Raw genomic sequence first — 21,682 nt, forward strand, 5'->3', positions numbered from 1 at the left:
AAGCAACATATATTGTGGATCTTTTCAGAGATCAGATACAGACACTCAGTTGCTTATCAAAGTCCTGCCTTGTCTCTTTGGGTGGCCCCAGTGGTGATTACTTTGAAAGGAAATGCTTCCTGTTAGCCTTGGAGACAGATGTTTTATAGGTGGGTCCGTAGGAATGTGGAAATATCACTTTCCTGGGGTTGTCTTGAGAAACAGCCCAAAGTTCTGTTCATATACAGGTAATGGAGTCCCTCCCTTAGCAATTTCCACCTTAAAATTTAATTTGATTTTATCAGCTATGAGTTGTTAGCAATGGGTCCTACAGCACTTAGCTCTAGGGGAGTCTCTTTCTGCTGAGGAACTGACTGGGGTCCCAGGAAATTCCTGGTTGGACATGTTCTGCAGGATTCCTGCCCCCAAATGCTGAGAACTGACAACAGAAGACCCCATTAGCCCAGAATTTTCAGTTGGTGGGTTGGCAAAAGTATATGTGTGCAAGAAAGAAGGTCCAGATTTTGCTTCCACTAGTCTTATTAATTTGCACAGTGACTTTAGCTTTACAGTTTCTTTCTGTATCCATTTCTCTTTCCATTAAAAGGAGATAATTTTAATTTTAAATTGCTGCTTTCCAGTTCCAGTATGTTCTAGCCAAACCCCTGTAGGCAAAACACATTTGAGTGTTTTCCCATCTCTAAAATGGAAATAGAAATGACATATAAGCCAGATGGTAAAATTATAATATATGTGGAAGCATGTTATAAAGCATAAAGCAAGGTATACACATTGATTTTGTCTTGTCAGTGTAAAATCCAGGTGGTTAGCACATAGGCAGGTCAGCTGCCCTCTTCCTAGGGGATTCCTTTGCTCACTTACATGGAGTCGGAGTTGACTGCAGTGTGGATGACTGAGTTTCCTCCTCAGGCCAATGGGATTTGTGAAAGAAATAATATGAAATAATATATTAGAATGAATTGAAGTAAAATAACAAACTCTTGTGTGGTCTAGATGGAATTCAATTATGCCATAATAGTAATCCAGGATATTTACGGCTCTTTTCTAATAAAAACCATGTATATGCATGTCTGGAATCAAACATTAATTTTTCCTAAAGTTTTCCTGCTCCTGACTTATCTCCTTCCCCAAGGTAAAGAAAAAAAAAACATGTTATTCCTTTTCTTATTTTCATATGCAAAAACTAGAACCACAGATGAGAATGTATATGCAGAACTTCCAAACCAGAGTTCAGCATAACTTTGTGTAGCATTAAATACACCCAGTCACTCACTGTTTGGAACTCAGTCATGTAGCAATTGGAATAGGGAAAGGAAAATGACCAGTTTAAAAGCCAGTGACTGTTAATGACACTTCAGGTGGAGAAATGAGCATTCAAGTGGATGTGAGACTAACTTTACATTGGTCTGGACTAGATTGAATTAAAAAAAAATCCAGTATAATTAACATATAGTGTTATATTAGTTTCAGGTGTACAATATAGTGATTCACCAATTCTTTGCATTACTCAGTGCTCATCACAAATGTGCTCACAACCCCCTTCACTTATTTCACCCATCCCCTCTCTCCCTCACCTTCCCTCTGGTAACCATCAGTGTGTTCTCTATACTTAAGACTTTGTTTTTTGTTGATGTTGTTGCTTTTTTCTTTCCTTGTTTTGTTTCTTTTTTTTAAGCTTATTTATTTATTTTGAGAGAGAGAGAGGGAGAGAGAGAGAGAGAGAGAGAGAGAGAGAGAGAGAGGGCAAGCAAGAGCATGAGCAGGGGAGAAGCAGAGAGAGGGGGAGAGAGACAGAATCCCAAGCAGGCCCTGTGCTGTCAGTATAGAGCTCGATGCAGGTCTTGATCTCACAAATAATGAGATCATGACCTGAGCTGAGATCAAGAGTCAGACACTTAACTGACTGAGCCACCCAGGCACCCCCCTTTGTTTTGTCTCTTAAATGAGTGAAGTCATATGGTATTTGTCTTTCTCTGGCTTATTTCATTTATCATTATACCCTCTAGATCCATCCATGTTGTTGCAAATGGCAAGATTTAATTTGTTTTTATGGTTGAAAAATATTGCATTGTATATAAATACATCTTTTTTATCCATTCATCTATTGATGGATACTTAGATTGCTTTCATAATTTGGCTATTGTAAATAATACTGCAAAAAACATATAGGTGCATATATCTTTTTGAATTAGTGTTTTCTTATTCTTTGAGTAAATATTCAGTGGTGGAATTAGTGGATCATATGGTAATTCTATTTCTAATTTTTTTGGGGAAACTCCATACTCTTTCCCACAGTGACTGCACCAGTTTGCACCCCCCCAACAATGTATGAGGGTTCCTTTACTTCCACATCCTCATCAACACTCATTGTGTCTTGTGTTTTTGATTTTAGTCATTCTGACAGGTGTGAGGGGATATCTCATGGTGGTTTTGATTTGCATTCCCCTGATTATTAGTGATTTTGAGCATATTCCATGGGTCTGTTGCCTATCTGTTTGTCTTCTTTGGAGAATGTCTGTTCATGTCTTCTGCCCAATTTTAATTGAATTATTAGGTTTTTATTTGTATGGTTTTGAGTTGTATAAGTACTTTATATATTTTGGATACTAACCCTTTATTGGATATGTCATTTGCAAATATTTTTGTAGATGGGACTTTTAATTTTAATACCTGCAAATGACCCCAAATCAATGGAATATCTCTAAAACGAAGTTAAAAGGGTTTGCTATAGCACATTGTGATGGCAGCACATGGAGAGAAGGAAAACCATTTCTGTGTGTATTCCACTGTATTTAGACATATCAGTAAGCTGGTTACATGTGCATTATCTCAATTTATCCTCACTACATTTCATAGACATTAAAACTGAGGCCTAAGAGGCCCAAGATTACATGGCATGGAATGGAATGTGTGGTTCCAGAGCTGAGACAGTAATCAGAAACCCGGATTGGTGGTTGAGAGCAGGAATTAGGAGTCACAAAGGTAAAGATTCTTAGTATGTTATAACATTTTCATGTCAGCCAAGGACTGTTTATGGGCAGGACGCCTTACAGAAATTATTTATTTTCAGGGGAATATATCCTTTCACTGTCCAGCCTGGGAGGGTGGAAGTGAGAACTAGAAGATCTTGGAACATCCCAGGGCTTTACTGAAGGTAGTAGTTGTTACTGCTATTGTTATTTTTATTATGTAGTGGAGCCCTTGTGAAACCCGTTGGAAATAATAACAAAGAGGTTCATTGCCCAGGAAATTTTTGAAACTCAGGTCATACGATATTGTCATGTCCACTCATGGTTGTTATGCTGGCTGAGAGAGAAAAACATCTAGGAAAAATGCATTGGTAGAGCATGTTTGGAAGAGAGAAAGAAGTGTGACAATATTTTGGAAGAGTAAGCTGAGGTCTAGCTAAGAACAATTCCATGAAACAAGGGTGGCAAAGGAGGATTCATGGAGACTGAAATGTGGAAAAAGGCATAGAAAGTATTTACTTAGTCAAAACAAAGCAGCTGGTTTTGCCAAAATAACTAGATGGAAAATGATCTACCCATTGTTTTGGACTAGACAGTACCAAATAACTGCTTTGACAGATTTCTTTCTCCCAGTACATTGACCAACATTTTGGCATTGAGTAGACACTACTTAAATCACAGGGCAGAGAGAGGGACCAAGGGGGATCATTTGCAGATACTGGGTCTAGCTAACAATAATGGCGGTAACTTGAATTTGTATAATTCCTTAAAAAGTATTTTCACATAAGTGATCTCATTTGTTTGAGACTGATCTCAGTTTGTGTTTTTGGGTAATTCCCTGTTACATAGCCTTAAGGCAAAAGTGGTTGCTGGGAAAAATAATTGATCTTGGAAATTTATATAATCTCTAAGGCTGGTCCTTCTTCAGGGCTCTGAGGGGAAAATATCTTTAATATCAGAATATTTTCTTTTCATCCATTTGTCCTTGTGCCACTTTAATTACAACTCACAAAGTGAATAGTATCCACATAGACTAAGTAGATAAAGAAAATTGGAAACTTTTCATGTTTTCTCTCGTAGCTAGAGAGGCAGTATAGAGAATCAGACTGTCCAGGTTTGAACCCAGCCTTTATCTCTTTCTAAATGTGTGAATATGGGCAAGTTAGACAGCTGCCTTGTGCCTCACTGTTCTTATCTTAAAATGATATGAATTAAAATGATGTCATGGGGTAGTCCATTGGCTCTCAAACTTTAGTGGCATCAGAATCACCTGGAGGACCAGTCAGTAGATGGGGGGAAGGGACAGAGAATTTACAGTCCTAACAAGTCCTCAGATGAGACTTGATGTACTTTGAGAATTTTGGGGGTATTCTATGAGTTAATTGTGTAACCAAAGTGCAGAGAACTCAGAATACTACAACAGTTCAATAAACATTAGTTGTTATTCGTCTTGTCCTCCTCGTCCTCATCACCATCGCTGTCATCATTACCATTGTCATCAAATAAATGATAGTGAATTGAGTCAATAGCAAGGCAGTCCCCAAGTGCTCCCAGCTAAAATAATAAAATTTACACAAAGTAGAGGCATTTTTCAAGATTCCTGAGCAATTACCAACGAAGAAACTAAACTGGTATCCATGGCAGGTCTCCCTGTGGGCGGCTCAGCCTGGCTTACCCGTATAGCTGTAGAAATAAACCAAGACAATCAGATGAGAAAAGTAAAGGCTGTTTATATGACTCTTTATATGTTTATATGACTACCTTACTATAGCAAGGTAGTCAGCCACCACTTGTGTTTTGGCAGACTCGAAGGCAAACAGAAGAGTAGAATAGCCAAATCGTAGGAAAAAAGTAAGACTTCTGGTATGCCCTGATTGGAGGCTGTTTGCAGGGGAAAGTGGAAGGCAGGCTATGTAGAATTGGGGAATTCTGTGTGATTGGTTAGGGTGCATATTTTGTTTTCTCTGGTTGGTCCTAATTTTGATGCTGTCAGTTATTAATCAAGTCCTGATCATTTGGGGATGATTGTTAGAGAGTTATTGTTCAGCTTCCTGGATTGTCACCAGAGACGGCAATCTGACTTCCCACACATTTGACTAATAGCAGGCAGGCTTCCTGGGTTGTTTAATGCAGATAAGGAGTTGATTTCCTGTTTAATGCAGATAACCTGTAGATTACTTCAGGTTGTGGGTCAAATTTCAATGTTTATATATGGTCTGGCTATTGTCTATTTTTATATTCAGTCTCTCATAGTGCAGGGACAATCTACAGGGAGAAGTTCTGGCTACATTGACTAGGGATCCAACCCATGTGGCACTTATAATTATTATTACAGCTCACACATTGGCTCTCTTCTGCATCAGTTACTTGTGATCCTAGCTAGTGTTAGTCTCTCTAAGGAAATGACTTACTCTTGGCACACTAGCAAATCAAGACTTACCAAAACAAAGGAATAGATTCTATAATTTACTAAGTCATAAGCTAATGCCACTTGACAAGCTTCTTGTTGGCCATGCAGCCATTCTTTCATGGGCAACAATCCAACTTCATTGTCATTTATGTTTAACTTATGACTGTCTTGCTCCATACAGCTGCTTTAAGCCACCACACCAGGGTCTAGAAGTAATGACACTTATAACTCAAAATTATTGTGTTTTGTATGTCAGGCTAAAGTGTACAAAAGTGCTTTACATACATCATTTCACTTAATCTACATAGCAATGCTGTAAGGTGGTAAATGATTCAATTGCTCATTTCAAACATGTATGTGAGGTGGGCTTCCGCCACACCAAATGGCAATTCTAGGGGCCCTAGATGGGTGTTCTGCAATTTAACTCATTCTGACTCTACCTACTCCGAGATAATGTCATATCCCACAGGTTAAGGGGTCACTCCTACATATCTGCCTCCCCCGCCCCACTTGAGATTCTAGTCACAAGCCCAGGTTGTTACCCATACTTTTGACTGGCTCTAAATCAGAGGCTCCCATGACTCCCTCCTGAGGTTCTATTCATTTGCTGAAGTAGCTCATGGAACTCAGAGAAACATTTTACTTACTCAATTACTGTTTATTAAAAAAAAGAGGATGTAACTCAGGAACAACCAGATAAAAGAGATGCATAGAGTGAGGTATGGGGAAAGGGTGCAGAGCTTCCCTGCCGTTTCTAAACGTACTACTTCCCAGAACCTCCATGTGTTCATCAACCGGAAAGTTTTCCAAACACCCTCCTTTTGAGTTTTTATGGAGGCCTCATTACAGAGGCATGATTGATCACATCATTGACCATTGGTGGTTGATTCAATCTCCAGCCCCTTTGCACTCCCTGAAACTCAGAGGGGTAGGATTGAAAGTTCCAACCCTCTAATCACATGGTTGGTTTTCCTGGCAACCAGCCCCCTCTTTAGGTGATTGCCAAAAGCCACCTCATTAACTTAACAAAAGACACCTATATCTTTCTATGCACCTGGGAAATTACAAAGATTTTAGGAGCTTTGTGCCAGCTGGGGATGAAGACCAAATCTCTGGAAACAGGGATGAAGACCATACAGATCACAATGTCACTGGTGGGTGATAGATATGTTTCTTATCTTGAATGGGTGATGGCTTCATAGGTGTATGTGTTTGTCAAAATTTGTCAAATTGCACACTTTAAACTTGTGCAGTTGATTGTATGTCAGTGATACCTCCATAACACTCTTTCAAAACATTAAAAAATGAAACCTTAAGTTGGAGGAAAACATGGCAATTTCTTATCTCCGAGTGGGAAGACCTTAAACATAAGTGCAAAAAAAGTACCATAAAATGAAGAAAAGTTTAAAGAATTAAACTACATGAAAATCTAAAACTTATTAAGGAAAACACAATAGAATGAAAATTAAAGGGCACATGACAAATTGGTAAAATATTGACCAACATGTCCTTGCAATTTTTAAAGTATAAAGAATTTTTACAGAGAAATCAGATGACTAAGAACATGCCAATTGATTAATGAGCAAAGGACATAAATAAGCAATTTGGAAAAGGAGGACTACAAATTGTGAAGAAACATCTAGAAATGTTTAGGCTGTTTAACTGACTTCCTCCATGCCCATCTCCTTACCTACAGCCCTGTAACTTGGGTAGTGCTCATAGAACCAGAGAACAGGGAGGGTGGTGCTCATAATTAAAATTGAGCAGGGTGATGATGTCACTCTCTACTTTGTAAACTCATATGGTAAATTCACTTTTAAAAACTGATATAATTTAGTGTTGACAATGGCGATAAAGGAAAAAAAAAACACCACCTCATACTGTCCCACTAATGGAAGGACAGGCATGCAGCCCATTTGGAGGACAGGTTGGTGACATGTATTACAAGCCCTCATATTTTGAGTTAGAAATTCCACACTAGTAATACATCCTAAGAAAATAACTCCAATTTAGGAAAAAATGTTTTACCCAATTCACAGCTAAGTTCGATAACTAAAGTCTGTTTTGAATATCCCACCATCTTACTGATTATGTACGATAGCTCTTCCCAGCCTGGAGCTTGTGTTCTAAAACTTAAGGGGTAATTACTACCCAAATGTTACTTTTCTTTATGATTTACATAGTTACATAAAGACTATATTTACTATTAACTTATTCTTTTTTTTTGTGTTTCAGAAATATTAACACTGTATCTTCTGTGTCCATTTGCAAGTAGTTTTATTTCTACAATGCAGCAGTTAATTTGGTTTCTACTACAAGTCCAGCTTAATAATTTCCAAATTTACTTGGAATGATTTCAAATAAACTCCAAATTATTTCCAAATAATTTTAAATTTTAATGTTTACATTTTATTTATTTATTTATTTTTTAATTTTTTTTAACGTTTTATTTATTTTTGAGACAGAGAGAGACAGAGCATGAAAGGGGGAGGGGCAGAGAGAGAGGGAGACACAGAATCGGAAGCAGGCTCCAGGCTCCCAGCCATCAGCCCAGAGCCCGACGCGGGGCTCGAACTCACGGACCGCGAGATCGTGACCTGAGCCGAAGTCGGACGCCCAACCGACTGAGCCACCCAGGCGCCCCTAATGTTTACATTTTAAATTTAAATCCATGAATTACATTTTCTTAAACACGAATGGTATATTTTGAGATCAATATATGCTTATATTCAGAGAATTGAGTTTCTTTGTACAATATAGCAAACCAAATATAGTTCTAGACTTTCAGTGGTTTTAAGATATAATAGGTTATGTTGAACAGAATACTTTAAGAAAAAGCAGATCATAATTTTTATTTTTATAAAATTATTTTGCCATGTGGTGTTTGATTGTCAAATGAGACAATCAATGAGAAGCTTCATCGGTAAGATTCTTTAAAGATTCTTTCCTTGAAGAAAATTAATTTTGTGGTATCTTTGCCATGCTGAAATTACAGACGTCTAGATTATCCTATGAATCACTGGCCTATATGTGAAACTTTTATTAAGCTTAGCTCAGGAAACTGGGACCACATGCCACACCTATGATAAAACAGAAGGAGACTAGTTGAGATTCATCCAAAAGTTTTATGCGTTCCGAGTTTGTCATTGCATTAACTACATCTGTGACTTAAGTTTGTGGTATTACTTAGGTATATTGCTACATAAACAACTTTTGTTGAGTGCATATTCTCAGCTGCATACAGAGAACTTATTTCCTGACAAACAACCCTTTTCATTTCCTCTCACCTCTGAACTAAACTGTTGTAAATGTAGAGGGAAAAAAATCAGTTTATATTATTCAGGCAGTAATATTAAATATCAAGAGAGGAAATGGTCCAATGTGGTTATACAGATTTGGCTTTTGACTAGTTACTAATGTGAACTACTTTTCCTGACTGCCTCCACGCTGACTTCCTCCATGCCCATCTCCTTCCCTACAGCCCTGTGACTCTGGTAGAGCTCACAGAACCAGGGAACCGGGGAGGGTGGTGCTCCTAATTATCAGATGTGTGAGAGTGTGAGTGTATGACTATATGCACACAAAATATTAAAAAGTTAGTTTTTACAGTTAAAGAATCCTTAAACTTGAAATGGCAGTAGATACATGTCATATAATAATCATAATGATAATAGCTATTATGTTTGAGCCTGTGCTATTTGCCTCATGCTATTGTAAGCAATTTGTGAATAGATACTGCTTTTCCCATTTTAAAGATGAGAGAGCTGAGATTAGAGAGGTTATATCACTTGCTCTAGGTCATTCAGCTATAGTAAGTAGGTGGCCAAGCTGGGATTTGAATCCAAGTTTCCTCTGGTCCTAAACCCAGGCTCTGAACTATATGGCCTTTCCTTTTCAAAACTGTATCCATGAAGCAGGAGCCTTGCTGCTGGGGGAAGATTTGGATTCATCAGGCCAAGTGATCACGGAGCAGCAGACTGTGAGCTCAGTTAGCAGAATTTGCTGATTAGAATTTTTCTCCCTACTTACCACTTGATAGTATGCTTTTCAGTTATATATTTTAAAATAGTAGATGTAAAACATACAGTACTGGTAGAGTTCCATTATTTAAAGTTTATTTATTTATTTTGAGAGAGAGAGAGAGAGAGAGAGAGAGAGAGAGAGAGAGCATGCAGAGGGGAAGGGGCAGAGAGAGAGGTAGAGGCAGAATCCCAAGCAGACTTTGATGCTAGCATAGAGTCTGACATGGGGCTCAAAGCCACGAACTGTGAGATCATAACCTGAGTCGAGATCAAGAGTTGGACACTCAACCGACTGAGCCACCAGGGCACACCGGTAGAGTCCCATATTTACAAAGAATTACAGAGAATATCTCGAAAAAATTTGGGAATCCTTTAAGGAAATAATTCCAAACATTGATAGTTATCAGTTCTTCCAGGTGATTTTTGTAGATAAGATCTAAAGTGTTTCTACCTTTGACATGGTTCCAAATGTATAGGTTTCATCAAACTGAAAGAGGTTTGGTCTTTCTGCGACTCACATTAATGCTTTAATAGTGACTTATTAATTCAACAATATTTCCTTGGCTTTGGGGATTTTGTGGAAAACATAACAAGCAGAGTCTCTACTTGATTTTTTTTTTCCAGTTCAATTACCGCTCTTGAGATTGGGAACATGACTTAAAACTAATGGCAAATGAAGAGACAATTATACACTGGCTTTAGGAGTACAAAAGCTATTGAGTCTTATACCTAGAATTCAGTATGAATACTATGATATCAAATTTGAACTGGGATAGATTTTAAAATATGTAAGAATTTTTTAATGAAAAGAACTTGTATTTTAAAAATAGTTGACCTTGAAACTATTTGCAACTGTCACTATAAAGACAAGTTTATGTACTTGGTTTATATAATGACCAATTTATTTTGACTTATGTAATTAAAGATCTGAGACATAATTAAAGAATCTGGAAGAAAGGGAGTAAAATGTGAGCCTCTTAAAACAGAAACATTTAAAATGTTCCTAAAGGCAAAATATGAGCTGCAGTTTTCATCAGAATGTCAAGTGTCTGCAGCTAATTAATCAACTAATTATTTTCCATATTTGATGTCGCAAGTTGGAGTATAAGGGAGTAAAGGTGAGTTTTCACTTGTAGAAGATAAAGAGGGGCATTTTGCAAATTGTGTTACTGAGCTGAGCTTAATCTGTGTGGACAAAGACATGCACTGTCTTTCTAGATGAGAAGTTATTAAACCTCATGGTCACACTGGGCAGTCTGCAGAGAATTAAAGATCTAATAAGAAAATGTTCAGATCTTTGGCAGAGGAAGAGGTTGTGACCTTTGGAAAGCAAGTCTGCTTAACTTAGACAAAGCAAGATTTAAAGACATTATACAGTTAGGGCTGTTAGAAAAGATGACTCATATTAATTCTTCACTCGCATTCTAGAAACCATGTGATTATGAGTCATAGAAAATGAATTTTTGAATTAATGATGTGAATATAACCAGAATGTGGGTTGGACAAATTTATATATTGTAACAACTACTAGGTTGTTTCCAAGTCATATTTGCGTGTAAAATGAGAAAATGTGCTTTTTTATTTTAAAGCAGGTAGTAAATGACCCAACTCCCGATTGTGCAGTGGACAGCCTGACCCCCCGTTTATGGGTTTTTACTGTGTCTTTTTTATATTCCTTAAGATTGCAAATTGGTTCCTAATTACCAGCTTCCCTCTTCTCAACATGACTCCTCAGCTGCAGGTGCTGCTTTGTGATCAGGCCTTGTGCTAAGTGTATTATGTGGATGATTGTTCATTGTTCCTCATAACAATCCTAGGAGAGAAGCATTGTGATCATCTCCATTTACAGTTTTTAAATGTTTATTCCTGAGAGGAAGGAGGGGCAGAGAGAGAGAGAGAGAGAGAGAGAGAGAGAGAGAGGATCTGAAGCAGGCTCTGCACTGACAGCAGAGAGCCTGACGAGGGGCTCGAATTCATGATCCACAAGATCATGACCTGAGCCAAAGTCAGATGCTTAACTCACTGAGCCACCCAGACGCCCATCTCCATTTACATTTTGAAGAAACTGAAGCTCTGAGGACAGTAGCTGGCCCAAGAGTATCTAGTTACTAACTGGTAAAGTCAGGATTTGAGTTCAGGCCTGTTGGATTTGTTGAGTTCATACCTTCAACCATATTCCAAGGTGGGCATAATTCTCTGAAATTATCCAAGTGCCTCATTGACTTCAGACCACCCCTGTCTCCCCTTGGACTCTTCTACTGGGGGACTTATAGCCACTGACCTATTACCTGATATTTGTTCTTTACCATGGATAGGCTTCTGGAGACATGCTCATTTCCTTATTTTTGAACCTGTTACTTTAGTTTCTTCCATTCCTTAAGTGGAACTGTGTTATTCTATTGTTGAAATTCACTGCAGACCGTGTGGCATGAGTCTCATATTTTTACTTGCTTTTAATGAAATTAGATAATAATTTTTTATTTCTGCCCAATATATTCCCAAATTTCTGAAATCCAGAGTTCCCCTAAAACCAAGCTGTCTGTGTTTTAAAATATTTACAGAGCTTCAGAACATTTGAAGAAAATATGTAATATTAGGAGCCTCACAAAAATAAAATCAAAGTAATTAAGTTTTATATCATCTACTGCAAATTAGAATGTTTAACTTGATCATATTGGTTTATGTAAAAAGGAAAAAAAAATCCATGCTGAAGATGCATGCATTTCCACAAACCATTTTGCAGGTATGTAACTAGAATGGGAGAAATTCCCATTTTCTGTTAAGGTTTCCCTCTATCAAGCCCAGGTGTCCGGCGCAAGTAACTTTTGGAGATAGTTTTAGATTTTTCTGTCTAGTCTCAATTAAGACTAAATCACTCCTGTATTGATTACCGTTGTTCCCAATTGAGTCAAGATAGAGATTTATGTTTTTAACTGAACAGATGAGTTGAATTAATAGATATTTTATTAAAGGTCTTTCAGAATTTCCTAACTTAAAATAGTTACTTTGCTAGCAATAAATGTCTTGAAGTATTGTTAGAATCGTTTCAACTGATCACCATGTAACATTGTTAACCAGGGAGAAAGACAGGGCTGTCTTTTTGATTTGTGACGCAATATCACTGAATTGCAGTTAGATTAGTTTTTAGAATCTTTCCTCTGGCAAAGTTTGAGAGTCTAGTGAAATGAGGGAGAGGGTAGTTTTATGTAAGAGAAAACAACAGGTAAGCTAGGACCCATGTTGCAGCTACTTTTTGAGAGGGAGAATTATGATTATCTTGTTGCTTCTAACTCAGTATGTTTTTCTAATTTCTCAGGTTTGAATTAACATGTGAATTATAAAGTATATTTTTAATATAATAAATTTAATCTAAATGAAGAATCCATTATTTTAAAAAACTGCCTTAGATTCCTTTCAGAGAGATCAAAAGATTTCAATGCTTAATTATCTTTTCATTTTGTATATATATGCTTAACTAAAATGTATGAAGAGCTTTGATAATGGAAGATAACATATCTAATCAAATATTACATCAAAATAGAATCATGTGTTTCTCCCAGTTTGCTCTTGCCTTGTATTAAAATTCGTAGTCAGTCATCACAACTAATGCTAATTAAATATCTGTTGGAAGAATGACACAGTCATATAGAGGGTCTCAATTTTTATATTACTATGATAGAAGTGGATGCAATTTCATGGCTGTCCAGATGTGGTGGGACATCTGGTTCTGTCTCATTTTCCCTTAATCAGGTGTAGGGGTGGGTCTGTCTTCCATGCTGCTGCCATTTTCCTGTCCAGGTGTCTAGGGCCATGTCATGTTCAGGGCCAGTGAATGGAGAGATTGTCCTCCTAGGGGAGTACTAAGCAATGTGTTAGCTCTAGGAACTGGATGCTATTTGGGCTAACAGAGACCACCCTAAACAAGTTCATGATTATTTGATCTCTGAGAGTTTCTCTTTAACCCAGTCAATGTTCAGTCCCTACTGCTTTGAGGAAAGTGTAAAGCAGGAAACAAAGATGGTAACTTCTTGGAGGGACTCAGCTTCAAACTAGCAAAGCAAGCTTTTCCTGTCCCTAGACTAGATAAAAGAGATAACAGGCTAGTATACAGGGGACACCACCTAGAATGGAGAAGGGTGAGGACAACATAGACAAACACCAAATCAGTGCCCAATTACTCTTTTCATTAAGGTCCAGTGAGCAGCCTGAATATTGCCCTGGCTTGTCTAGTAGGAATGGCCCTCATTTGTGCCTCAACACATTGCTTAGGGTTTACCTGGCACCTTGGGTTAAATATAAACATTGGCAAAAATCAAGTCTTTCATCTATTGCCAACAAGAGAATTAAGGGATAACTATAACCAATATTCTTGGTAAATTTAGGGATTCTAAGAATCAGAGATAGAAACTGCTAGAATTTACTTAGGGCACTTCGGGACAGTAGTATAGTGTTTGTGAAGAACTGTGAAAAGTATGAGATCTTACCTACTTGCAAGCTCACAAGTTAGCCTGCCACAGTTTTGATGATGGCAGAAGGCACAACTTCTGACTCAGAGACAAAGGAGTTTATTACTCACAGCACAGCAAGCAACATGTTTGTGTGAGTTCTGTGTGCCCAACGTTCCACTGGGCCAATGTGTTGGGTTTAGATTTGTGCCTATACATGTGGTAGGTTTCATTACAGGAGAGAAACACTGAACTTAGGGAATCCAATTTTTAAAAAATGACCAGAAAGCATGCCTTCCCTTTGTTCTGGAGGTAGATTCCATCTCTAATTTCTAGGACTGATCAGTATATAAATACCCATGGAAATATAGCCTGGAGCAAAACCAGTTATTGCCTCTGCTCATAAAATGTGCAGAAATGTGAGAGACCCATGAAGAATCGATTCCTAACTATATTCTGATGAAGATGGTGGGTTTGTGTGTGTGTATGTGTGTTGTTTTTTTAAGATTTTGTTTTTAAAGTAATCTGTATACCAAACGTGGGGCTTGAACCCAAAGCCCCGAGATAAAGAGTTGCATATGCTCCACTGACTGAGCCCACCAGGTACCCTGAAGTCACGCTTAATTTGAAGTTTTACAATTTTTACCAGTTCTGTACTCCCAGTGGATGAGCCATTCCATGTAGTGTCTGTAAATTTGGTTTCCTTGTCTGAGAAATTTAGTATTCGTTCAGCTAATACATATTAAATGCTCCTGTGTCCAGGCACTGTGGAATAAAAGCAATAGGCACTTGGAATAAAAGCAATAATTAAACCAGACAAAAATCCCTCTCCTATGGAGTTTACATTTTACTGGTGTGTATCAATAATTTTAAAAATTTAGAAGATGCTAGGGGCGTTCTTGGTGTCTCAGTCAGTTTAGCATCTGACTCTTGGTTTCAGCTCAAGTCATGATTCCAGCCAGAGTCATGGGATGGAACACTGTGTTGGGTTCTGTGCTGAGTGTGGAGCCCGCTTGAGATTCTCTCTCTCTCTCTCTCTCTCTCTCTCTCTTTCTCTCTCTCTTCCCTGTGCCCCTGTCCTCTGCTCATGCTCTTACTCTCTCTCTCTCTCTCTACAATAAAAAAAAATTCAGAAGATGCTAATGCTCTGGGAAAAAAAAATAAAACAAAGCAGAGAAGGGGGAAAGAGAATCCTGGGTGGAGTGATGGGAGAGAGCTCGTTGTTTTAGAAAAATTTGTTAGGCTTTTCTGATAAGGTGACAATTGAGCAGAAGTCTAAAAGAAGTGAAGGTATAAGCCACGTGGATATTAAAGGAAAGAGATTTCCAGGTAAAGGAAACAAAATGTGAAACCCTGAGACAGGTCCTGATTAGTGAGTTGTAGAAATAGCAAAGAGGCCTGTGGCTAGAGTGGAGGAAGAGAGAGGAAGAAGCAGGAGATAGTGTTAGAGAGTTATGTGTGTGTGTGTGTGTATGTGTGTGTAGTTTCAGACAAGTACAAACAACTCCAAGAGGTTTTATTGAAAACTAGGCCCAAGAGGGGCACCTGGGTGGTTCAGTCAGTTGAGTGTCTGACTTCGGCTCTGGCCATGATCTCACAGCCTGTGGGTTTGAGCCCCATGTTGGGCTTCTGTGCTGACAGCTCAGAGCCTGGAGCCTGCTTTGGATTCTGTGTCTCCCTCTCTCTCTGCCCCTCCCCTGCTCACACTCTGTCTTTCTCTCCTTCAAAAATAAATAAACATTAAAAATTTTTTTTAATAAATTAAACAAAAAAGAAAGAAAAATAGGCCCAAGAAGTGGGATAGTAGCTAGTAGGATCAATACTAAATATATACTTTTTGAAGATAGGAGTGTTTACAGCATGTTTGTATGTTGATGAGAATAATCTATTAGAGAAGGAAAAATCAATGATGTCAGAAAAGTTATGGTGGAGAAGGTAAGAGGGAAAGGATCTGGTGTGTGCATGGGAAGACTGGTCTTATTTAGATACAAGATTAACTATAATAGGAATAAAGGCAGAGGACATGGGCACAGGTGCAGGATAAGTGGGTGGTGGTGGTTGTAAGAGAGCATAGAAGTTTTCTCTTGATAGTTTTTTTCCCCTGAAATAGTAATCGGAAGTATGGTTGTCAGTTGAGAGTAAGGAGGCAGATGAAGATTTGAAGCTTTGAAGACCCAACATTTATGAGGAAGAGTCTAGGGGAATGGAAGAGAAAATGTACTAGCAAGTTGTTGGATTTCCAGGTATTACAAAGTGCTAGTGGACACATATTTGACTTATGACCTATCAAGGTGGTTGAATATTCGTTTTTAGTCACAGGTACAGGGTTAGATTTGACTTCATAGGTACAGGGTTAGGATTAGGCAGAGTTGGATTTAACCAGAGTGATAGTTGAACGAAGAGAACCTAATGAAGAAGGCATGTGACTTGAGGCTCTAGACAAGAGTCTAATTATAATGATGGACCATGGATGTAGAAGAGCACGGATGATGAAGACAGCAAGGATCAGTGAAAAGTATTACTAAGAGATTGAGAATCTGCTGTCTTTGAAGTGTTTTGGAGGGCAGAAGAACTAGAGGGATTGAGCTGGGGAGATAAGAGGTAGTGGTAGAAAAATTCAAATTTGAAATTGAGATCATGGAGAGATTCATATTTGTCATGGCAAATCTGCCAGTGATATGACCATGCAGGTAGGTAACTGAGATCGCATGAAGGACACAGTCAACTATGGAGAGAAGGGAGATCGAGGGACTGAGGGTCTGGAATATTGGAATAATCACCTACATGGATCTCGAAATTGCTAGAAGTTACAACAGGAGAAACTGCTGTACAAGGAATTAAAATCCTCACACAGTGAGGAGGACTCACCCAGGGGTCTGCAGCTGGTTGCAACAAGGAGGCATTGTGGTAGTATGGAGGTTGCAGCACAAAGCCATAATGTTATGGGGAGAATTAAAGACATGGACGCTTATCAAATGGGTTGCACGGCACCAGGTGCATGGTAAAGGTCAGTAAGTCATCTTTGAACTTGTAGTTTTAGTTCTGACATGGAAAGAGCTCATAAGTCATCACTCTCATCCTTACAAGAAGAAAAAGCTGAGCAAACTAAAAATCATTGACTTTTCATGACCCATCAGAGAACTGAGCTTGTGGAGCAAACTGCCACCCTGAGATGTGGAGAGAGGTGAATTCAGACATTCACAGGTGGATTGAGACAGGTGGATTCAGACAGTCACAGCTGAGATTTGCTTAACGGGAGTAGAAGCCACTAGAGCCATAAACTGGTAGGGACATTTGAATGATAATTTTGATGAATTGCTAGAGGTTGAGTGTGGACCAGCATGATAGTGAGAAACTCCAGGAGTCTGTGGTCTCAAATCCTACATGACACTTCTGGAGAAGTAATGTGCCTCAGTGACTAGAACAGGCTTACAATTTGGATATTTGCAACACACTCTGCTGCTCAAAAACATCTCAGTATTCATATAAAACTATAATTCTTTTATAAAAATAAGAATAATCTGTTTGAAAATGTATATTTTTGTTTTTTTTTTTGTTTGTTTTTTTTGAAAGAGAGAGAGAGAGACAGAGAGAGAGAGAGAGAGAGAGAGAGAGAGAGAGAACTTGAGCAGGGAAGGGGTAGAAAGAGAGAGAACCTCAAACAGGCTCTATGCCCAGAGCAGGGCTAGATCTCAGGGCCCTAAGATCATGACCTGAGCTAAAATCAAGAGCTGGACGCTCAACTGCTCAACTGACTGAGCCACCCAGGTGCCCCCCAAACGTGTATTTTTAATTGTAGTTTTTCTTAGCAAGCATGTAACAAACTTATGACTCCTTTGTAGTTCAAGGACATGTTTGTGTTATTGCAATATAGTAACACTTAATTAAGTACCATGTACAAAAAGAAAACCAGTTAGCAATGACATTACAATTACTGTAAGGTGTGCTTTTAAGCTCCCTTTTCAGGGGAAGGAAAAAGGACCCAATTAGCCTAACTCAGGTAATTGAAAAAATCTATGTGTAAAAATAGAGGAAGGCAAATACAGAGGGAAGAGAAGGGAAAGAGGAAGAGAGAGAGGAGGGAGGGAGAGAGGAAGGGAGGAAGAAGTGGAGAGAAATCTCAAAGGAAGTGAGGAACAGCTTCTAGAAAACAGGAAATGTAATTTGGAAATGAGAAAGATTCAAGATTCAACCTGGATCTAAAGATAAGCGTTTCTAGTGGCCACTCAGCAGCAGGCATCCAAGATCACCAGTCTTTACTTTCTTCTCATGTATATATTCCTGCAATCAACTGACTGATTCTCTCCATAGGTCTAAATTTAAATTTCACAGTGAGAGAAACTTGTTGATTGCAACCAGTCATCCCTGGCCACATTTGTGAAGAACTTTTGTGTGAAGCTACCTCATAGCTGGTTGGTCAAGCTATGGGTTATCTGTTTTTGTGGGATCCAATCAAGGGGAGGAAGTTAGGCCTGCAGGCCCAGGAGGGCTGTCACAGGCGGAGGACACAGGCACCCTGCTCAGGGAATAGGTCAGGGTGCCTTCATGAGGCAATATCCTTTAAAAGGAGCTGAATGTAGCCGTACTGTACTGTATGGTCAGACACCTAGATAAAAAGGAAATAATCCATTATTGGGATTGATATTCATGCATTTTCCTTGTTTATAATCAGTCGAAGTGTCTAAATTTATCATGCTGGTATTAAATAATTCCCAGTTGCATTGATATTTTAAAATTTTTATTCTTTTAGTTTGGTTTCTGTCTTTGCAGTGACATCCCATAATAATGGCAGAGCTCAGGCATTCAATTACATCCTGTTTACAGGTGATCCACCACAGGATAAAATGCCAAGGTACAAAAGAATCTATGTTACTGTATTGCCCTCTAGTGGTATGCTCTTGGGTTAACGGTCACTGTTCTGCCATATGTGGAGAGCAACCTTGTGCACTAATTAAAAGTTATAAAGGAAACTCTTTGCTTCTGTTCTACTTAGAGAATGCATTGCGTAAGAGCCATAATATCACAGTCTCTGCCTATTTCTTACCATGGAAAATCACAAACTAGGCTTATCAAACTCTAATAGACAATTTGAGTTGGAGACTATGGAAACCTTAGTTTTGAAACTTAGAAACTTTTTGACATTGTTAGAATTATATAACATTAGGAATGGAACAAAGTTTAAGACCATTAAATCCCACCCAGTCATTTTACATTTGAGAAAACCAGCTTCAAGATGTAAATATATTACCCAAGGTGCTGCAGATGATTTACAGTAGAACTGAGCCTAGAATCCAAGTTTCCTGCCTCCCAGGCAGGGAATCTTCTTTCACACTTTCACAACTCACGTGTTGCAGTTACATTTATTCAATGGGGGGAGGGCTGAAGGTCCTTGATGTTATGTAAAAAAATGTGTCATATCTTGAAAAGGAAAATTAATGCATGGGTTATTTTAAGGAAGGAAGGATATATGCTCTTTCTCCTTTAGGAAAATAATACAATTTTAAAAACCTTATTCTCTTTATTAATTCCATAGCATTATTTCTGGGCAAAGCAGGAGAGAAGGGAAAATAGGCTGGGCAAGGCAGAGGCAAGTGGGGGAGGGTATACAGGAATACCTCTATCCATGTTTCTGTCCTCAGGTGCTTATTCTTATTCAAAGAATATGTTGTGAGGGAGGGTGACTTGACTGGAATATCCATTCCCTTCTTATCAGTGATCTGAATGGCTATGCTATGGACTGAATTGTGTTCCCCACCAAATTCACATGTTGAAGCCCTAACCCCCAATGTGACTATATTTGGAGACAGAGCCTATAAGGAGGTAATTAGGGTTAAGTGAGGTCATAGGGTGGGTCCCTAATCTGATAGAACTATCTTCTTATATGAACAGGAGGAGAGAGAGAGAGAGAGAGAGAAAGAGAGAGAGAGAGAGAGAGAGAGAGAGATCTGTCTCTCCACTATGCAAGGACATATCCAAAAGACGCTATCTATAATCCTGGATGTGTTCTCACTAGAACCTGACCATACTGACACCTTGCTATCATTATTTCATTTTAACTTTGAAAGTTTTGGAAACTAAGGATCAGAGAGTAACTCACCACCCTTGTAAGTGGTGGAACAAGAAATCAAATCAAGCTTTGTGTGATTCTGAAACCCAAAATCATTCCAGCCCATTGTACTTTGGCCACGTTAGTTTCCTACCAGCTGCGTTAAAGACATGTGTCATTTGGCCAGTCTTCCTAGCGTAGGAGGCTGTGAACCCAGCGTCTTTACTGACTTCTCTGATGCTTTTGCCAGTCTGGACTATACCTTCCTTATAAACCTCTCTTCCCTTGTTTTCTTTGATACCAATTTGTATTGGCTATCTTTCTTCCTAACTAACCCTTCCTTGTCCCTCAAGGACATGCTTTTGTCCCTTTATGTACCTTAGTAGCATTGATGTGTCCCAAATGGTGTTTGTCATTGTTATTTTTGGCAACCTCATGTCTTATGCATTATTGTATTTTTTATTACCAGTCATATTCTTTGACCTTCCCAGTAGTTTTCTCTTTCTTTCTTTTTGTACAGATAGAAAATTAGGGTATTTCTATCTGAATCTCTGACAGATACTTCAAAGCAAATTATAAATCTGAACTTAGAAGTTTTCATTCAATGAATGTTCTTACTCAAACTCATCACTCCCTAACAAATACCAACATCCTCTTAATCACCCAAGCAAGAAAACTGAGGGCCAGTCTCAATTCTTTCTTCTACTCCTTCTCCAATCAGTCATCAAAATCTATGTTTTATCATCAAAATAATCACAGACTCCATCCCTTCTCTTTCCCAACTGCCATTACTCTAGTTGACGAGGTTTCATTGCTTGTTCGCATTAACCTTGTAACTCATCTTTCTGCTTCCATTATTTATCCACTTAAATCTTTCATACTACAGCTAGACTGAATAATCTAAAACGCAAATATGAGTGGTTGCAAAAGAGAAGTTCAGTCTTTAAAACAAGGTCCTTGTAATCTAGATTCTGCTTTTCCTTCCAGCCTCATCTGCAGTCACTTTTACAGCATATTCCAGGTTTGCTTAATTTTTTATAGTTTCCTGTTCACAAAATTTTGTTGTCAGTTCATTATGTTCTTTATTCTGTCCATAACTCTTTAGTGCTCACCCTCACTCAGCAAGAATGATGCATATCATGACTCATTTTTTTTTCAGGACATAGTTAAGGTGTCACCCCCACCAAGAAGACTTCCTGATATCACATTAGGCTACATGTCTTTCCTCTATGCTCACACAGAGTCCTGAACATTCCTCTGCCGTTGATGATGCCACTGTAGTTACATGTCTGTCTTATTTGCTCCTCAATGGAAGTGGAGTCAGGAATCAGCCGAGCATTTAATGAGTCCTCACAAGTGTTTGTTAAGCTGAAGTTTTCTAAGGGCAAGTTTTTTTTTTTTTTTCAGTCAGAGCCTTCAGTTTCAATATCTTGTGGTTCACTAATTATTTTTACAGATCTATATCTATATCTATATCTATATCTATATCTATACATACAGATATGCATTTGTGATTTTAAATCAAAATGATTAGTTATATAATATGATGAATTATATACATATATGCACATGTATATGTCTGTATATATGTATAACGTATACATTTACACAGCTATAACCATGTTAGTTAGCTGCTGTCTTTCAAAGTAGAGTAAAACTCTTTTATAAATTTGTAGAGCCATACTGTGGATCCACTTGAAGGAAACTTACCTTATTGAGATCTAACCCTCTCATGAAAATAAGGAATGTAATTTTTCTTTACCCCAACTACGAAGGGTTCTAGCAGCCTT

This window comes from Panthera pardus, unplaced genomic scaffold (assembly GCF_024362965.1).
Source record: "Panthera pardus isolate Hobbes unplaced genomic scaffold, ASM2436296v1 HiC_scaffold_17, whole genome shotgun sequence".
In the NCBI taxonomy this organism is placed as follows: domain Eukaryota; kingdom Metazoa; phylum Chordata; class Mammalia; order Carnivora; family Felidae; genus Panthera; species Panthera pardus.